The sequence below is a fragment of the Bos grunniens genome, chromosome 6 (genome assembly GCF_055505025.1).
Source record: "Bos grunniens cultivar Pamir isolate PY7600 chromosome 6, Bosgru_T2T1.0, whole genome shotgun sequence".
Taxonomy (NCBI): domain Eukaryota; kingdom Metazoa; phylum Chordata; class Mammalia; order Artiodactyla; family Bovidae; genus Bos; species Bos grunniens.
The window spans coordinates 85,503,158-85,524,907 of NC_141170.1; the positions used below are offsets into that span (position 1 = coordinate 85,503,158).

The 21,750-nt window shown below is 37.8% G+C and overlaps 1 long non-coding RNA gene across 6 annotated transcripts in view; it reads right to left on the reverse strand.

Moving 5' to 3' along the window:
• LOC147370963 (uncharacterized) overlaps positions 1–21,750 on the reverse strand; it is a 476,306-nt gene that overhangs the window by 107,380 nt on the left and 347,176 nt on the right. The gene's annotated exons all lie outside the window — the stretch shown is intronic.

Genomic DNA, 21,750 nt, shown 5'->3' on the forward strand with positions numbered 1-21,750 from the left:
TGCATACATGTGCTTAAATTAATCTTCGTTTTGTATGTTTTGGCACTATCTTTGAGATATAAATCTCAAAAATGAAAATAACTATTTTGAACTGTATAACTAACTCAGTGGATTTAGTATACTTATAAAATTGTGTAATTATCACTACTGAATTCCAGAATATTTTCATCCATTAAAGAAACTGTGCCAAATAGAAGCCATGCCCCATCCCCCAATTTTACCAGTTCCTAGCAACTAGTAATCTAGTTCTTGACTCTACTAATTTGCTTATTTTGTAAATTTCATGTAGAAGGAATGCTACAGTACATAGTCTTTTGTGTCTGGGTTAGAATGCCTGATGAACTATGGAATGAGTTTCGTGACATTGTACAGGAGACAGGGATCAAGACCATCCCCATGGAAAAGAAATGCAAAAAACCAAAATAGCTATCTGGGGAGACCTTACAAATAGCTGTGAAAAGAAGAGAAGGGAAAAGCAAAGTAGAAAAGGAAAAATATAAGCATCTGAATGCAGAGTTCCAAAGAACAGCAAGAAGAGATAAGAAAGCCTTCCTCAGCGATCAATGCAAAGAAATAGAGGAAAACAACAGAATGGGAAATTAGAGATACCAAGGGAACATTTCATGCAAAGATGGGCTCGATAAAGGACAGAAATGGTATGGACCTAACAGAAGCAGAAGATATCAAGAAGAGGTGGCAAGAATACACAGAAGAACTATACAAAAAAGATCTTCATTCCTGGATAATCATGATGGTGTGATCACTGACCTAGAGCCAGACATCCTGGAATGTGAAGTCAAGTGGGCCTTAGAAAGCATCACTACAAACAAAGCTAGTGGAGGTGATGGAATTCCAGTTGAGCTATTCCAAATCCTGAAAGATGATGTTGTAAAAGTGCTGCACTCAATATGCCAGCAAATTTGGAAAACTCAGCAGTGGCCACAGGACTGGAAAAAGTCAGTTTTCATTCCAATCCCAAAGAAAGGCAATGCCTTTAAAAGAATGCTCAAACTACCTCACAATTGCACTCATCTCACATGCTAGTAAAGTAATGCTCAAAATTCTCCAAGCCAGGCTTCAGAAATACATGAACTGTGAACTTCCAGATGTTCAACCTGGTTTTAGAAAAGGCAGAGGAATCAGAGATCAAATTGCCAACATCCACTGGATCATCGAAAAAGCAGGAGAGTTCCAGAAATACATCTATTTCTGCTTTATTGACTATGCCAAAGCCTTTGACTGTGTGGATCACAATAAACTGTGGAAAATTCTGAAAGAGATGGGAATACCAGACCACCTGACCTGCCTCTTGAGAAATCTGTATGCAGATCAAGAAGCAACAGTTAGAACCAGACATGGAGCAACAGACTGGTTCCAAATAGGAAAAGGAGTATGTCAAGGCTGTATATTGTCACCCTGCTTATTTAACTTATATGCAGAGTACATCATGAGAAACGCTGGGCTGGAAGAAGCACAAGCTGGAATCAAGATTGCTGGGAGAAATATCAATAACCTCAGATATGCAGATGACACCACCCTTATGGCAGAAAGTGAAGAGGAACTAAAAAGGCTCTTGATGAAAGTGAAAGTGGAGAGTGAAAAAGTTGGCTTAAAACTCAACATTCAGAAAACGAAGATCATGGCATCCAGTGCCATCACTTCATGGGAAATAGATGGGGAAACAGTGGAAACAGTGACAGACTTTATTTTTGGGGGCTCCAAAATCACTGCAGTGGGTGACTGCAGCCATGAAATTAAAAGACACTTACTCCTTGGAAGAAAAGTTATGACCAACCTAGATAGCATATTCAAAAGCAGAGACATTACTTTGCCAACAAGGTCCATCTAGTCAAGGCTATGGTTTTTCCTGTGGTCATGTATGGATGTGAGAGTTGGACTGTGAAGGCTGAGCGCCAAAGAATTGATGCTTTTGATCTGTGGTGTCGGAGAAGACTCTTGAGAGTCCCTTGGACTGCAAGGAGATCCAACCAGTCCATTCTGAAGGAGATCAGCCCTGGGATTTCTTTGGAGGGAATGATGCTAAAGCTGAAACTCCAATACTTTGGCCACCTCATGTGAAGAGTTGACTCATTGGAAAAGACTCTGATGCTGGGAGGGATTGGGGGCAGGAGGAGAAGGGGAAGACAGAGGATGAGATGGCTGGATGGCAACACCGACTCGATGGATGTTGAATTTGAGCGAACTCCAGGAGTTGGTGATGGACAGGGAGGCCTGGCGTGCTGCGATTCATGGGGTCGAAAAGAGTCGGACATGACTGAGCGACTGAGCTGAACTGAACACTGGGTAGGATTTCTGATCTGCAGAACTGTAAGATTATAAGTGTGTTTTGTTTTAAGCCACTAAGTTTATGATAACTGTCACAGCAGCATTAGAAAACTAATTCATCTGTTTTGTTTTAGGCCTTTCCTCTGCATGGATTCCATTTTCATTGAAATCCTTAATAACCTTCAGGCCAAACCCAAAGATCATAGTATCTATTCATCCTCCGTTGATTTCTTTCTGTCAGAAAATTAATGAAACTATGGAATAATCCTGAAGTCAACGAAAATGCCTATTAAGAGTATAAAGATATGCAGTTTTTCACTTAAGATCCCAGGATATAAGTGAAATGCCATTTGCTTATACTTATAAAATATTTTCATAGCCAATAATCTCTTGAATGTCTATAAAATATCCAGCACAGTAGTCTAGGTAAGTTAAAAATTGGGCTGATACATGTAGCAAAGTTCTTGAGCAAATGACTTGAGAGAAGAGGTAAAGATGGAGAGACAGGAAGTGAAGAATAGATGGAATGGGAAGTAGAGGAAGTTTAATGGGTGATTTTTTAAATGGAGAAAAAGAGAAAGAAAACAAAGAAAGGATAATGTGGCAAAAATAAGAACACTCAGGCGATTTGTGTCTAGACTGTAATATGTACCCCACTAACCTTTACAGGAGGACTGACTTGTATAGTGTAATTCTTTCTCAGTGGAAAACCAGGAAAGAGATTTATGCCTCTTTCTGATTCCCCAAGACTCAAACCATCCAGATTCATGGGACATAGCCAGACATCCCTTCTTTTGTAAGGTGCCTGGTACAATGTTTCAAATATAGTAAATATTCAATAAATGGTAATCTAATTCCCTTTCCTTGGCTGACTCTGGACTCAGATAGTCAACTGCTTCCCAATGGATGGCATCTAATTCTTTCTTTTGGTTTCTTAGATCTGTATCTTCTGGTGTAATCCCTGCTACCTACCAGATTCCTCCTGATTTTATAAATACCTTTTTGTTCTAGTCTATCCCCACCTTTACTCTTTTCCAGGACAAATCAATTTGTTTATAATACAATAATTCATTTTAATGAAGTATATTAAAAAAAAAAAAAGAAGAGAAGGGAAAAGCAAAGTAGAAAAGGAAAGATATAAGCATCTGAATGCAGAGTTCCAAAGAATAGCAAGAAGAGATAAGAAAGCCTTCCTCAGCGATCAATGCAAAGAAATAGAGGAAAACAACAGAATGGGAAATTAGAGATACCAAGGGAACATTTCATGCAAAGATGGGCTCGATAAAGGACAGAAATGGTATGGACCTAACAGAAGCAGAAGATATCAAGAAGAGGTGGCAAGAATACACAGAAGAACTATACAAAAAAGATCTTCATTCCTGGATAATCATGATGGTGTGATCACTGACCTAGAGCCAGACATCCTGGAATGTGAAGTCAAGTGGGCCTTAGAAAGCATCACTACGAACAAAGCTAGTGGAGGTGATGGAATTCCAGTTGAGCTATTCCAAATCCTGAAAGATGATGTTGTAAAAGTGCTGCACTCAATATGCCAGCAAATTTGGAAAACTCAGCAGTGGCCACAGGACTGGAAAAAGTCAGTTTTCATTCCAATCCCAAAGAAAGGCAATGCCTTTAAAAGAATGCTCAAACTACCTCACAATTGCACTCATCTCACATGCTAGTAAAGTAATACTCAAAATTCTCCAAGCCAAGCTTCAGCAGTATGTGAACTGTGAATTTCCAAATGTTCAACCTGGTTTTAGAAAAGGCAGAGGAACCAGAGATCAAATTGCCAACATCTGTTGGATCATGGAAAAAGCAAGAGAGTTCCAGAAAAACATCTATTTCTGCTTTATTGACTCTGCCAAAGACTTTGACTGTGTGGATCACAATAAACTGTGGGAAATTCTGAAAGAGATGGGAATACCAGACCACCTGACCTGCCTCTTGAGAAATCTGTATGCAAGTCAGGAAGCAACAGTTAGAACTGGACATGGAACAACAGACTGGTTCCAAATAGGAAAAGGAGTACATCAAGGCTGTATATTGTCACCCTGCTTATTTAACTTCTATGCAGAGTACATCATGAGAAATGCTGGGCTGGAAGAAACACAAGCTGGAATCAAGATTGCCGGGAGAAATATCAATAACCTCAGATATGCAGATGACACCACCCATGCAGAAAGTGAAGAGGAACTCAAAAGCCTCTTGATGAAAGTGAAAGTGGAGAGTGAAAAAGTTGGCTTAAAGCTCAACATTCAGAAAATGAAGATCATGGCATCTGGTCCCATCACTTCATGGGAAATAGATGGGGAAACAGTGGAAACAGTGTCAGACTTCTATTTTTCTGGGCTCCAAAATCACTGCAGATGTTGACCTCAGCCATGAAATTAAAAGACGCTTATCCCTGGAAGGAAAGTTATGACCAACCTAGATAGCATACTCAAAAGCAGAGACATTACTTTGCCAACAAAGGTCCGTCTAGTCAAGGCTATGGTTTTTCCTGTGGTCATGTATGGATGTGAGAGTTGGACTGTGAAGAAGCCTGAGTGCCGAAGAATTGGTGCTTTTGAACTGTGGTGTTGGAGAAGACTCTTGAGAGTCCCTTGGACTGCAAGGAGATCCAACCAGTCCATTCTGAAGGAGATCAGCCCTGGGATTTCTTTGGAAGGAATGATGCTAAAGCTGAAACTCTAATACTTTGGCCACCTCCTGTGAAGAGTTAACTCATTGGAAAAGACTCTGATGCTGGGAGGGTTGGGGGCAGGAGGAGAAGGGGATGACAGAGGATAAGATGGCTGGATGGCATCACTGACTCGATGGACATGAGTCTGAGTGAACTCTGGGAGTTGGTGATGGACAGGGAGGCCTGGCATGCTGCGATTCATGGAGTCGCAAAGAGTCGGACACGACTGAGCGACTGATCTGATCTGATCCATCTGTATCTATATTAAGGTAAACTAAGCTCATACTGAAGTCTTTATCTCTAACCCATTATCACACAGGTCATTGTACTCTTTTCCCCTTGCTTATCTGTAACCTCCCACTCCAACAGTGAGAAAATGTCATCCATTCACTTAGTTAATTCTAGTATCTGCATAGTGGTTTCAGAATTGCTAACCTGTACCATCACAAAAAAATTATTTATCAATTAGAGTACAATGAATATGTAGTTTCCTTTGCCTGTAGACTTATAGTCTCTATTCATCTCAAAGTCAGCACCTTTTCCACATCCTTTTCAGTGAGGTTCTGGCATAGATTTCTATTCCAGTTAGATTATTTTTCAGATATTTTTTCCAGTCTATATTTCAGTTTGAGATTTGCCAATCTCCTAAATGACTTAAAATTTTCATACATTAAAATTTACTCAGTTCTGTGAAGTTTATTTGGTCTTGACAAATGCATTGTCATATATTACCATTATAGTATCATGCAAAATAGATTTGCAGCCCCATAACTTTCTCTGTTCTCATCTATTAGCATTGCCAACCCCCACCTCCAACAAAAAACTCCTGATAAACATTGGTCTGTTTATAATTTTGCTTTACCCTATAATCATATAATCATACAGTATATACCTATTTCATAGGGGTTATTTTGCTTTGCAATATGTATTTAAGATACATTTACAGCTGTTTGTGGGTTTTACATATAAATTTTTATATAAATAGCATGTGTTTTAGTCAACTTTTTTGCCAGTTAGCAATCTGTATTGGAGACAATCCCTTATATTTCAGTACAGAGAGACCATTTCTTAAACTATGATGTAGTATACCAGAGAATGGATAACCTATTTTATTTAAACATGCCACTACTGATAGATGTTGTGAAAGTGAAACTTAGTGGCTCAGTCATGTCTGACTCTTTACAACCCCATGGACTGTAGCCTGCCAGGCTCCCTCTGTCCATGGGATTCTCCAGGCAAGAATACTGGAGTGGGTCACTATTCCCTTCTCCAGGGGATCTTCTCAACCCAGGTCTCCTGCATTGCACGCAGATTCTTGACCATCTAAGCCACCAGGGAAGCCCCTACTGATAGCTATTATTTGTCCCTAACTAATTTTTTTGCTATTACAAATAGGTCTTCACTGAATTATATAGCTTTGCATTTGCATATTTGTTCAATTATTTTATAGATACCATGAGGCATCGATTCCTTGTTTGAAGGTACTGTATGTTACTTTATTTGAATTTTCATTTTGAAGGAATTTTAGGTTTACAGAGGGTTGGCATGAAAATTCAGAGCTCCTGTCTAACCTGTTCCTTAGCTTTCTTAATGTTCGATTAACCATGATTATGGAGCTAATATATGATACATAGTGCATTTGCTGTCCAAGAAAGCTACACCAATTTACATAAGGAAAACTTTTATACATATTTTTAATAGTGATGCCACTCAAATTTTGTCAACCTGATATGGATATATATTATATATTATACTCAATAGCATTTTTTTTCTGATTTTAGTGAAGGTGAGTCTTTTCATATGATTGCTGTCAATTTTTATGATATTTTGATGATTCTTCTGTTTATTTTCTTCGAGCGTTTTATTATATATTCCTTATTAGTTTCTCTCAACCTCACAAGCTGCCAACATGCTCAACTGTCAATCACATCAGCAATAAGCAAACGTGTTCTTGATTTTCTTCTCCCTATTTGATTTCTTATTGCTCCCAATGTTTCTGCCCTGAGATTGTGTCTTACAATGAAACATTGCAACTGAAACCAGACTCAGGCTGTTGTTAGTGGAGTTAAGTAAGACTCCATTTCCCTCTTGAGCAGTGTTTTACTCTATCAACTTGCAAAAATATCATGTATTGTGGTAATTAATTCGTTTCTGTTGTATATGTGCTAATTATTATTGCAGTGTATACTTGTCTATGAAGTTTATTTAGTAGTATGCTTCCTCATATAAAAGACAATTTTATACATTTTATTCTGTTACTCTTTTCCCCTCTATGATTTCTGGAGATTACTGTGTTGTGTGGAAAGGCTTTCTCCATTCCAAGACTATTTTACAATTCCTACTAAAGTATAATATTTTAAATTTTTTCTTCTTAATTGATTTGAAATATATTTTTATGATAATGGAAGGCACAAACTGATTTAGACTTCAAAGGTGAGGTGCTAAATTACTTTATTCCCAGTCCTTTTTGCTCAGCACTACAAAGTCTTTAGGACACACCTGGGGAGAATTGGGGCTTCCCAGATGGCACTAGCGGTAAAGAACCTGCCTGGCAATGCAGGGGATGCAAGATCTAACCAAGGTTTGATTCCTGGGTAACGAAGATCCCCTGGAGTAGGAAATGGCTGCTGCTGCAGCTGCTAAGTCGCTTCAGTCGTGTCCGACTCTGTGCGACCCCATAGATGGCAGCCCAGCAGGCTCCCCCGTCCCTGGGATTCTCCAGGCAAGAACACTGGAGTGGGTTGCCATTTCCTTCTCCAATGCATGAAAGGGAAAAGTGAAAGTGAAGTCGCTCAGTCATGTCTGACTCTTCGCGACCCCGTGGACTGCAGCCTACCAGGCTCCTCTGTCTATGGGAGTCTCCAGGCAGGAGTACTGGAGTGGGTTGCAACCCACTCCAATATTCTTGCCTGGAAAATCCCATGGACGGAGGAGCCTAGCAGACTATAGTCCCTGGGTCTGCAGAGAATTGGACACAACTGAGCAACTGAGTACACATGGGGACAATTGTGAAAGAAGCTACACTCAAATCAAAAAAGAACCATTTTCCCTTTAGTTCCAACATGACAGACACACGAGCATAGGTCTATGACTATGACCTGACAGAACTCAGTTAAAACCCTCCTGTTAGTCAATTCCTCTTGAACTTCCATTTCCAGGCATTAATTTGTACTCTATTTGCTAATAATAAGCAATATCTCACCAAATTAATTTACACAGAATCATCAGCATACTTTTTTGGTTCAATTTCAATTCAGGGCTATTAGAACCCAGTTACCAGTCTTGTGCCAGCTAGGAAAAAAAAGAAAAAAGCTATCCCTTCTGGATGAATGCAGCTTTGTAGGTAGGCAGCTGGGCAAGCTCTCAGCATTTCTGCACACATTAGAAGGCTCCATCTCAGGACCAAGGCAGCCAACCTCAGACAAAGAGCATGCATTATAGAGCCAAGATAAGTCGAATTTCTGTTCATACCAGCCTCCTAGGCCTGATGCACCAGCACAGTGAAACTGCTCAAATATATGCTGGGCTCTGCCTAAGGCACAGCTGTCCATGCCCTCTCACCCCAATACATATGGCAGGATAGATTCCCTCTTTGAAGGAAAGTACAAGATATTTGAACACAGAAAAACAAGGAGGCAAGGAAAAGATATATCATAAAAATTCTGAGATCTGCCTTCTAAGACCCCCAACCCCCTGGAGTCTCCACACAAGGCCAAGGGTTTCCCTCACATAGACTCACATCCTTGTTCAGTTCATTTCAGTACAGTCACTCAGTCGTATCCGACTCTTTGCAACCCCATGAACCACAGTGTGCCAGGCCTCCCTGTCAATCACCAACTCCCGGAGTTGACTCAAACTCATGTCCATCGAGTTGGTGATGCCATCCAGCCATTTCAGCCTCTGTCGTCCCCTTCTCCTCTTGCCCCCAATCCCTCCCAGCATCAGAGTCTTTTCCAATGAGTCAACTCTTCACATGAGGTGGCCAAAGTACTGGAGTTTCAGCTTTAGCATCATTCCTTCCAAAGAACACCCAGGACCGATCTCCTCTATTTTTATTTATTTATTTATTTTTTTAACTTTACAATATTTGTATTGGTTTTGCCATATATCCCCGATCTCCTTTAGAATGGACTGGTTGGATCTCCTTGCAGTCCAAGGGACTCTCAGGAGTCTTTTCCAACACCACAGTTCAAAAGCATCAATTCTTCCACACTCAGCTTTCTTCACAGTCCAACTCTCACATCCATACATGACCACTGGAAAAACCATAGCCTTGACTAGACAGATCTTTGTTGCCAAAGTAATGTCTCTGTTTATTAATATGCTATCTAGGTTGGTCATAACTTTCCTTCCAAGGAGTAAGCATCTTTTAATTTCATGGCTGCAATCACCATCTGCAGTCATTTTGGAGCCCCAAAAAATAAAGTCTGACACTGTTTCCCCATCTATTTCCCATGAAATGATGGGACCAGATGCCATGATCTTCGTTTTCTGAATGTTGAGCTTTAAGCCAACTTTTTCACTCTCCTCTTTCACTTTCATCAAGAGGCTTTTTAGTTCCTCTTAACTTTCTGCCATAAGGGTGGTGTCATCTGCATATCTGAGGTGACTGATATTTCTCCCGGCAATCTTGATTCCAGCTTGTGCTTCTTCCAGCCCAGCGTTTCTCACAATGTACTCTGCATATAAGTTAAATAAGCAGGGTGACAATATACAACCTTGATGTACTCCTTTTCCTATTCGGAGCCAGTCTGTTGTTCCATGTCCAGTTCTAACTGTTGCTTCCTGACTTGCATATAGGTTTCTCAAGAAGCAGGTCAGGTGGTCTGGTATTCCCATCTCTTTCAGAATTTTCCACAATGTATTGTGATCCATACAGTCAAAGGCTTTGGCATAATCAATAAAGCAGAAATAGATGTTTTTCTGGAACTCTCTTGCTTTTTCCATGATCCAGCTGATGTTGGCAATTTGATCTTGTTACTTTGTGCTAAACACCAAATGCAGGAATCCTAGCCTCTGCTTCAACTCATCGGTGTATTCTTATTCCAAGTGGTCCCTTTTTATTATAGGACAATAGAGGAGTATAGGACACTTCGTTTCTGTTAAATTTATTCTGTCTTTAATATTCAAAATATCTTTTAAATCAATGCATTCATTTTTTAAGGCAAAGCTGATTGTCTCACTATATGTTAACAAAGCATCATTTCCATGAACTTACATAATTCGCTATTTTTCCCTCTTTATATTCCATTTCCAATTCTGTGTTATTTTCTCCCATTCAACCACCACAGTATTATTTCAAGATATTCACTCCCAAAAATATATGCTGCTGTTTTTATGCTATAAATTTTTTTCTTCCTTTTATATTCAACATATATATTTGAGTTCAGTTAATGTGAGTATATATAAATCTAGTTCATTACTTGTAATTGATCCGATACAAATATATAATTTATATATAATACTTTTATTTATTCATTCTTCCATTATTAGATTTCCTCTGTTTCTGCCCCATGGACTTTGCTAATTCCCAGTGGTTTTTATCTCCTTAAACTACTTCCTCTCCTGGGATGACCTTTCTTAGCTTATTTAGATTTATTACTCTAGAGATATCATTCTCTGAACAGAGAAATCACATCTGTACTAATACATCCCTTGGGTAGTCTATGCATTAGAAAGAGAAAGCACTCACCATCCATGATACACCTTTTCCACTAAGTATCTCTTTTAAATGCACTTAAAATTTTTTCATAACTGGACACTGAATTGTCACTTTACATTTGATTCTCAAATCCTTCACTCCAGTTTTGACCATTTCTATTCCTCTGAATAATACCATCAGAATAACCCTTATGCCACTCAATTCAGTCTTATATTATTTTTTTAAAGTCAATGGTTATCCTTTTGTTTTGTGTACACTGTCCTTCCTGAATGTTTCACAGCTGCATTTCAGCAGTGTGCTACTGTAAATAATTAGTAATACAATTTTTGTACCTTTGCTAAGGATAGTCATCTAATCAGAAAAAAAAAAAAAAATCAATCACATTTTCTTTAGTTTGTTATGCTTAAGACCAGGCAGTGGGAATCGTTACTGGCTGCTAATTCATACCCACTTACTCTGGGCATCTAGCTTTGAATTCAGGTACACCACAATTGCATTGCCCTCAGCAGCTGGTATATCAGCTCTGTTTTGTGTTCCTCCAAATTTTACAATTCTGTGATGAGAAAAAGTCATGAACCCAAGTCATTGAAACAAATGTGGTCTCATATAAAATCCATTTTAAATTAAAAATTAAAAAAAAAAAACTGCACTAACATTAGAGTCTATAAGGAAGTATTCTGCATTTAAAGGGAGATAAAGATGTAGAATCCTACCTCTTTGCATTCTCCCTTAAGCATCAGAATAAAAGAACAGAAGAGAAGGCATAAACAGAATCAACAAGTAATTTAGCTCTTTACCAGTTTCCATGGCAATCTTACTGTATAAAACTAAGAAAATGAATTCAAAAATTTAAGATTTGACTCAGCCTTTGTCTTGACACTCTCAGCATGACTTTCTTCAACACAACACATAAAGCAATCAAATTTACACACGAGACAAAATTTTAACACTACATATAAAGACCTTCATAAACATTAATGCAGGATAGTCCATGTATAGTAAGTGGGGCAAAAAAAATTCTTTTTAAAAGTCAACTTAAAAAATTATGAACACTTGCCTATGAAATGACTGACATGAACTGGTTCATAAATTGCCAGTTTAAGAGGGATTTACTCAAGCTGGCTCTGTCCCATCCACTCCTGAGATAAAATGCCTTTCACACTATTTCCCTGAAATTTCATTGCTGACCCTGAGTCACTTAAGATGAATGACTTCTCTAGGTTGTCCCAATAGAATCAATAGCAGCCTTAAAAGCCTTCAAAATGAATCCTCTGGGACCCTAATCTTTGAAAATAAAGATGCACTTTGAATTGCTGACTCCTTGTGGTTCTGAAAGAGGGAAGGGGATGCTGTGACACTTGGCACTTGATTCTCAGGCTTTAGAACTCTAATGTTTACAGACAAATATATCTGATTCTTCTGTCATAGCAATGTCTGTGGTTCTACAGCACAATGCTGTCTGGGTTAGTTTCTTCACAAGATGTTTTCAAGCTATGTGTATATTTTTTAAGCAGGAGAAGGAAGCATTTATTAGTTGCAGCAAATAGGAAGAACATTGAAGACCTTTCCTGAAGCAGTGTCTCCCCTGCTACGTGTATTTTAACAGGTGATATTCGTCAATGGTTTCTATTATCTTAGTCCAGATTCGTGATAACATTTGAAAATTTTTAAACAGGCATGTTCTTTATAGAATCATATGATTTTACTTTTGTTTTATGCTTTTCCTGCATTATAGATTTGCTTTCTTTCCATTTGAATTTATTTTTAATATATATTTGATCATTTTACAGTGAGGTATCACCACACATTGCTCAGAATGGCCATCATCAAAAAATCTACAAACAATAAATGCCGGGAAGGATATAGAGAAGGAACCCTCTTGCCCTGTTGGTGAGAATGTAAATTGAAACAGCCACTATGGAAAATAGTATGGAGATTCTTTAAAAAGCTACAAATAAAATTAACTTATGTCCCAGCAATCCCACTAGTGATCAAATACCCTGAGAAAATCATAATTGAAAAAAAAAAAAAAACAAAAACACATGTACTCCCAGTGTTGTTGCAGCACTATTTACAGTAGCTAGTACATGGAAGCAACCTAGATTCCATCAACAGATGAATGGATAAAGAAGTTGTGGGACCTATATACAATGAAATATTGCTTGGCCATGAAAAGGAATGAATTGAGCCAGTTGTAGTGATGTGGATGAACCTAGAGTCTGTCAAGAAGGGGAAAGCCAGTGGAAAGCTACTGTATAACATATGGAGCTCAGATCCATGCTCTCTGACAACCTAGAGATGAGTGTGGTGGGAGAGAAGCTCAAGAAGGATGGGATATATGGATAAATATAGTTGATTCATGTTGTACAGCAGAAACTAATATGACATCATAAAGCAACTATTATCCAATTAAAAAAGTAAAAATAAAAGGAAAGGAAAAAGTAATGAAAACATTCTAAATTAAACTTTGTTGAATACGTTTATTTCTAGGCTTAAGGAAGGAGTTATGGATATGATAGATCCCTGTCACTAACAGATTTATGTTCAGGGTTCCAGAGAAAAATACAAATTATACTAGTGATGACAAGAAAGTATTCTAGGAATTAATATTACTGAGCAAAATGTTCTTCTGGGGAGGGAGGAATTATCTACTTAAAGAGCTAAAGGAAATATTTTTGGCAGAAGGAATCTCTGGTGTGAGACAATGGATGTATGAAAGAGATTGGCAGATGGAAAGAACCAGAAAAGATATTCAACATGCCAGAGGGAAAAAAGTTGAAAACGTGATTGGTAATGAAAAGTATGGGACACTGTTGTGAGAATTCATGAAAATATTTTTATTGCATTTGTATGTGACAAAATTTGCACTGGAAGTATGTACTACAGAGTAGAGAAGCACAAGGTAAGAGATATAGAGACCATAGAAGTTAATTTTAAAAATCAGTAAGAGTTGATAAGGACTTCAGTGCATCTAGCAGAAATAGGAATGAGACAAGAACAGGATTTCACTAAGGTTAATGAAGTAGCTTGTTTCTATATGATATGTATAAGTTTATTCTGAAATAATTTTAGACTTCCAGCAGAGTTGCAGAGATAGTACATAGTGTTCCTTAATACCTTTGCAACCAACTTCCTCCCAATGTCAACATTTTATGTAACATTGTTAATGATTAATTAACATTAGGAACTTAAAATCACAATATCATTGTTGAGTGAACTATGGACTTTATTAGAAGTTCTTCAGTTTTTGCATTAATACCCTTCTCACCCCTCCAGGGTTGAATCAAGAATACTTTTTCTATTCAGATGTATCTGTTTAGTTATTTTCTATCTGTGACAGTTCCTTGATCTTTGTCTTGGATGACATGGACAATTTGGAAGAGTATTGATAATATATTTTAAAGAATGTTGCTCAATATGGGTTTGTCTGATGTCACCTCATGATAAAACTGATTATTGTGGGTTTAGGGGAAGCATGTTACAGAGGCAAAATATCTTTTTTCATACCACCATATCACGGGATACATAATGTCAATGCATTATTACTGATTATGCCAATCTTAATCCCTTGGCTGAGGTCATGGCTGCAACATTTCTCTACTGGAAAGTTATGTCTTTTCCTTTCAAATTCTGTTCATTAGAAATGAGTCAAAGATCCAGCCCTTATTCAAGAGAAAGGAAATTAAGCTTCACTTTGCAGAATATGTGGACATATATTAAAACCATCAGACTATAACTAGAAGGTTGATAACATTTCCAAAGCCGCAAATTACCTAATAAATCTATTATTAGAATAGTAATTCAGTTCATCTTTCTGTAGTAATTATTATTGTCATGTTCTAAAGTTCATTTTGTATTTCTCTTATATCTTCCACATTTATTAATTAGAATTATTTTGTAAAAATAAAGAAAAAGGAGCCCCTTCCTCATTTATACATTTGTCATTTTAAACCAGAAAGGGCTCAGACATATTTATTTTATTGTTAAGGTTAGAATCATTCACCTGTTACTGATTTGTTTCACAAATTGTGCCAGTACTGGCAATTGTGGCTCTCAGGTTGGCTCCTATATCATTTTGGAAAGCTCTCATTTTTGAAGCACATCTTATTTTTGTTACCAAAATGTGTTCCAGGCTCATTCTTTATGTATTTTATGCTATCTTAGGATTAGCAAAGAAACTATAGCCCTTTCTATTTCAAAAGTATATTTAGAAACCAAGATCTGAGTGCTAGATGTGTTTTTCTGTTGTGATGCCCCTCCAAGGCCCCCTTAGTGGACAGAGCTAAGACATGTATGTTAATACACAGATATTAATATATATGTATTATCTATCTGGCTACTGGTATATGTATATATAGTGGTATGTGTGTGTATAGAATACATAATGTGCATATATATATTATACAGTATAATATATATATATATATATACACACATATACATATTCATTTTGATATCTCAGAGTTCAGTTTGGTACCAAACAGCTCATTCTAGCATTTCCCCTGTATTGTAACTTTTTCTCTGAAAGTGAGAAATCTAATGTTCTTTATCTGTCTTTACTTATACAGTTGACCCTTGAACAACACAAAGTTTAGGTGAACTGGCTGCCTTCCCCGCAGCTGAAAATCAGAGGCTAACTGTACAGCTGGCCCTCCATATCTGCAGCTCCACATCTGCAGATTCACCAACCTCAGATCCTATAGTGTGTAAAAAGTGAAAGTGAAAGTAGACTGTTTGTGACTCCAAGGACTATACAGTCCACGGGATTCTTTAGGCAAGAATACCAATATGGGTAGCCTTTCCCTTCTGAAGGGGATCTTCCCAACCCAGGGATCAAACCCAAGTCTCCCACATCGCCAGCAGATTCTTTACCAGCTGAGCCACAAGGGAAGCCAAAGAATTCTGGAGCAGGTAGCCTATCTCTTCTCCAGTGGATCTTCCTGACCCAGGTATCAAACCAGGGTCTGCTGCATTGCAGGTGGATTCTTTGCCAACTGAGCTATCATGTGTATTTGGTGGGGGAAAAAAAAAACAACAACAACAATGGACTTATACTGTTCAAACCCGTGTTGTTCAAGGGCAAACCATACGTGAAAACCTAGTTAAATATATAAGTAGTTTCACAATTGCTAATGTCTACCACTGTGGGAAAACAATTACCAACTAGAGTAGGGCAGAAGAATATACAGGACTGTATATGAGGAATGAATCAAAAGAAAATTCTTAGGTTCCTGATTTGAATGGCTGAGTATACAGTGAGGCCATTAACTGAATGAAAAATTCATTAGAGGAAAAAATGATATAAGAAGCAATATGTTTTAGATATATTTAGTTCAAAATGGCTACAGTTCCTCTAAACAGGTAAGTTCCAAAAGTCTTTTAGACGTATAGGTTCAAGGTCCAGATAATCAATGAATTAGAAACAAATATCTGTGAGTTCTAGCTGTGTCTAAGATATTCAAATACAGTAAATAAAGGCAGAAGATAAAATGATTAATAAGAGAATTATATAAATATAAATAGGTATGCTCTGTGAAGAAAAATTCATCAACTCTAGTATTGTGAATTGTATCTCCTAAAACATACCATAAAGATTTATGGCATAATCCATGGAAAAAGTGTATCTCAGAAGCACCCAATACATATCTTCTAATATATACACTTAAGAAGCTACACTTGAATTCATTGTCCATAATGCAATAGTTATGTTTTCTAATATATTTAAATATTTAATATTTATATTAATTTGTAGTGTTTGTATAACAAATTACCACAAACTAAGTTCAGTTCAGTTCAGTTGCTCATTCGTATCCAAATCTGCAACGCCACGGACTGCAGCACGCCAGTCTTTCCTGTCCATTATCAATTCCCGGAGCTTATTCAAACTCATGTCCGTCAAGTCAGTGATGACATCCAACCATCTCATCCTCTGTTGTCCCCTTCTCCTCCTGCCTTCAATCTTTCCCAGCATCAAGGTCTTTTCCAATGAGTCAGTTATTTGCATAAGGTAGCCAAAGTATTGGAGCTTCAGCTTCAGCATCAGTCCTTCCAATGAATATTCAGGACTGATTCCTTTAGGATAGACTGGTTGGATCTTCTTGCAGTCCAAGGGACTCTCAAGAGTCTTCTCCAACACCACAGTTCAAAAGCATCAATTCTTTGGTGCTCAGCCTTCTTTATGGTCCAACTCTCACATCCATACATCACTACTGGAAAAACCATAGCTTTGACTAGACAGACCCCTTTGTCAGCAAAGTAATGTCTGTTTTCTAATATGCTGTCTAGGTTTGTCATAGCTTTTCAATGAAACTATAAGCCATGCCATGTAGGGCCACCTAAGACAGATGGGTCAGGGTGGAGAGTTTTGGCAAAATGTGGTCCACTAGAGAAGGAAATGGCAAACCACTTCAGTACTCTTGACTTGAGAACCCCATGTACAGTATGAAAAGGCAAAAAGATACGACAAACTTAGTAAGTTTGTGTTATTTAGAACCACTATCTTACAGTTCTTGAGGTCAGAAATCTGAAGTGGCTTGGCAGGGATATATTATTTCTGGAAGTTCTTAGGAATATTCCATTCATTTGCTTTTCCCAATTTCTAGAATCTGCCCCTATTTTTTGACTTGCAGCCCTGCATCATTTCAATCTTTGCTTCCATTGTTACATCTCTTTTTTATTATGGTACTCATGACCCCCTCTTATAAGAACCCTTGAGATTACTGAGACCCATTTGTATGACCTGAATAGTCTCCCATTTTAAGGCCCTTAAGTTATTCACATCTCCAGAAACCCTTTGGCTATCTATATAAGATTATATATTCAAAGGTTTCTGGGATGAGAACATTGACAGTTTTGAGTTGGCGGGGGTATTATGCTGCCTACTGAAGGGGCATTGGAATTTGTAGTATACATCAGCTAAAGTAATGTTAGCTGCTGTAACAAACTCCAAAGTCTCAATGACTTCACACAATAGAAATATATTTCTTATTCCCATGCAGTACAAAACAGATGTTTGTGGTAGTTAGGCAATTATTTAGCAAGCAATGATTCAGTGAAGCAGTTTCCTTCTACATCATGATCCATCTTCTTCAAAAGGACATTTCCAAGTTCACCAAAAAAGAAGGAACACCAACACCCTGGGAAAGTTTTAGAGGTCCAGGCAGTGACATAATTCCTACCAGTTCTGCCCAGATTTCAAAGACTAGAATTCAGTCACATGCCTATACTTAACAGTAAGGCTAGGGAGTTTAGATTAGCTATGTATCCAGTACTAAGAAACATTAAGTATCATGAACAGATACTACCAGTCACCAGGTTTATACATAAAAGAACATTTCAGTGACTTTTAAAAGATACCAGTTTAATCATCTAATAAAAACATTAATAGAAAATAAAGAGGACTAACTCTAAATTAGTTATAAGATGAATTGATTGCCTTAAGGATAAAGTAAATATCTCTCAAGTCACCATAGGATTTATGGTACTTTTCTATTTACTGTTAACTCCCAACTCATATAATCTTACCCAGAAATTGAAACAGATTCTGATTTAAAGAACAGTTAAATTTTAGTTTGGGGAAAAAAGAAGGTTTTATGGAATCTGAGTTTTAAAAATATATTATTTAAAAAAAATATTCTATTGCCATTTACATGTAGGATGACAATTCATGTGGTTTTTTAATACAGAAAAATAGCTACCCACTTAACACAACTACACACTTTGTGAGGAGAAACCGAGAATTATCCTTTGTCTCAGGAGGAATCATTTGTTTCCATTTGTAGTCACCAAGTAAGTTAACATTCATTTATAATCTAAGCTAGGAAATTTTTCTGGCACCCTGAAAATCCATGATGATTTGGTTTCTTAACTAATATTCTACTAATCTATTTTTCTATAATTTCTACACCAGTGGTATATCAAGAAGATGTTCTAAGATTCATGGAATAATGGTCACTCTATCCCTAATAATTTTAGGGGCCCCTATGTAAATCTTTAGGGCTTCCCTGGAAGCTCAGTTGGTAAAGAACCTGCCTGCAATGCAAGAGACCCATTGGGTGGGGGGAAGATCCCCTGGAGAAGGATATGGCAACCCATTCCAGTATTCTTGCATGGACAATCCCTTGAACAGAGAGGCCTGGAAGGCTACCAGTCCAATAGGGTCGCCAAGAGTTGGACATGACATAGCAGCTAAACCAACAGGAAACCTTTCTTTGCAAATCTTTCCAGGAAAGAAAGCACTTGACTTCCTTTGACAAGGCTGTCTCCATTTTTTGGTGCCATGGGACCAATTCTGAATAACTATCATTACGTATTATTTTTGCCTTCAGCCTTGTATATGTGTTTTTGGAATCTTCAAGATGTGCAGAGCTTTAAACATAAAAGAAGAGCATATGTAATCAGACAGAATTAGGATACTATAGTCATAATATCTAAAAATGTATGTTACAAATGTCTGTGACATCATTCTTTCCCTTGCTAATACAGAAACATCTGACAGTTTATTAAAAAGAAAACCAAGAAATCAACCCCCAGTAGCATGGAATGGATTAATTTGATATTTAAATGCATTATAGAATGATACTAATCCAATTATATGGAACAAAGTTTAAAAGAGAAAATGACTGCTAGGATTTCACAATGTGTGGAAGATAAGAAAAACTCTTGAAAAGAGTATTTCTCTTTGCAATGAATAGTCAGTCAAAAGAAAGGAAAAACTTAAACCTGAAATGATCATAAGAAAGCACAAGGTTTCTACTTTCCTCTGGTTTTGTAAAAGAATCTTGAATTGTGAAGATTATGACAATTTAGTAATGTTTTCTTGTTTTTAAGCATTGCTCCATCATTTTCCTTCTCTTAGATTTACTTCTTCTCAGTTATTTACATGCATAATTTTTCCCACATAACATTTGTTGTTTTCATCAAACATAGTGCTGCAATAGTAAATATATTCTTTCCTAATCCATCACTGTGTGTCATTTTAAAATCACTGTCATCACAAAAAAAGAAAATGTATTGGGTATTGTATTTTCTATATCTGTAAAATATTCTATGACATATCTGAAATTTATATTACAATTTTAAAAAATGAGGCCAAAAAGGCAATTCTGCTATTACATTTTGAAACTAGGTTTGGAGCCTTTAGTAGTGGTAGGCATTCTGGCAGCACTTAGGGCCTTGCATTTCACTTTGAGGTAAGGAACGTAGAGGAAGCATCACTTTAAGTTCTGTGAATTATTAGAAATCATTTAGAAAGAGTACAATAATTCAAATGGAAGAAATGACAAAGATTTTTCACCAACAAATTTGCATTTCTAATAAATTCATAATTAAGCATTCCACATTGGGTGAAAATGAGGAAATCAACTTAGATTTCTATATATGGTCAAAATGGATGTCCGGATATTTTGTACTATTCCTCAATTGTACTGTTAGGAACATCTCAAGACAGAAAATTCTGATATGGGTGTCAAGTAATTGATACTAAATGGAAAGAGTTGTTTTGGGATGTAAGGACTCTGTATCACATAACATGCAACCTCTGATTCAATATATGATAAACCCTGATAACCATAAGCAATACTCATGAAATTCTATGCAAGAATGTTTGGTTGATACACCTGCTCCAGCATTAGACTATGAAAACTGCTTGTTAGGTCTACACACCTAGTTCAGCAATCTGTGCTTAACATATGGAATGAGTCTACCTCAATAGAAAAAAACGGTCCTGCCCTTAGAGTGTGACCTTAGGCCCATTGATTTAACCTCTTTAGTCTCTATAATCAGGGCTCCCCAACCCCTGGGCTGAGGTCCTGTTAGGAACAGGGTCCCCCAGCAGGGGGTGAGTGGCAGGCAAGTGAAGCTTCATCTGCTACTCTCCACCCCATTGCTAGCATTACTGCCTGAAGCACCCCTGTCTTCCTCGGAAAAACTGCCTTCCATGAAACCAGTCCCTGGTGCCAAAAAGGTTGCAGACTGTTGTCCCTAATAATCCATACAGAAATCCCTAATACCATCCCTGACAGGGAGTCATTCAGGAAATATACATTATTAATGTTCCTATGATACAGTGTCGGGTACTATCCTTGTTCATTTACTATCAGAACTGGCTGAGGAAGTTACTAGCATGAAGCACTCACATGTCAAACTTGGCTGACAGCCACATTCCACACTAGGCCCACTGTGTAAAGAGCAGCTCTGCCTTCTCATGATGGTTAAGATCAATTGTATTCACTAAGATAGTCATTTCTCTCCTTGCCTGCTGGCCCCTGGACACAAGAATCCCCAAATGAACAAGCCTTATAGTGTAATCACACTCTGGCTGCAACACCTGGCAGAATTACACCCACTGTGGGAATCAGGTCTCTAACCCCATGGAGATCAGCACCGTGGGAATGGAAAGCACACATTTCAAGTCAGTAATGAGGACTAATAGCAAGTGAATTCCTTGTATTTCCATCTCTTGGTTCCTGGATTTATGTACTCTCCCGACGGGGAATGCTATACAGAAGACATACAGACAATAATACATCATGGGGCACAGTTCTCCATCCTTGTGGAGTGTTACTACGGAGCTGGCACTATATGCCTTCAGCAAGGTGTTCCTATACTGTATTAGATCACAATCATGGTGCTTACTCTTGTAACCTCTTTTCTCTAAACTGGTCTGACATGTTAAATGGGATTCCATGCCAGTGGATCAATCAGTAAGCACTCAGATTCTAGTGATGGCCACAGCCCTAAAGGCATAAAGAAAGTGCATACCCAGAATATGTATCTATTCTAATAGAATGAATCACTGATCGTCCCAAGGTAGTAGGGGTCAGTGTTGTTTACTTGTGACTAAGTGGCTAGTTTCCTTGGGAAATGACACCATACTGGAGATTCAGCAATGATCTGCCTCTGTTATTGACAGGTTAAATATTCAGCGTTGACTGTAGGTATATTAATTTCTATCCACGCATAGCCTCCCTCCCTGCCCACAATGACTAATTAGTTCATGTGTCCATCATGTCAGCATTTAGGTGTCTGATGACAAAAATTGGCTGAAGGCCACTGGTGGACTTCTTGCTGAATGTCTCTTTAATAGGGGATGCTGTGGGTTGCTCCTTATCAT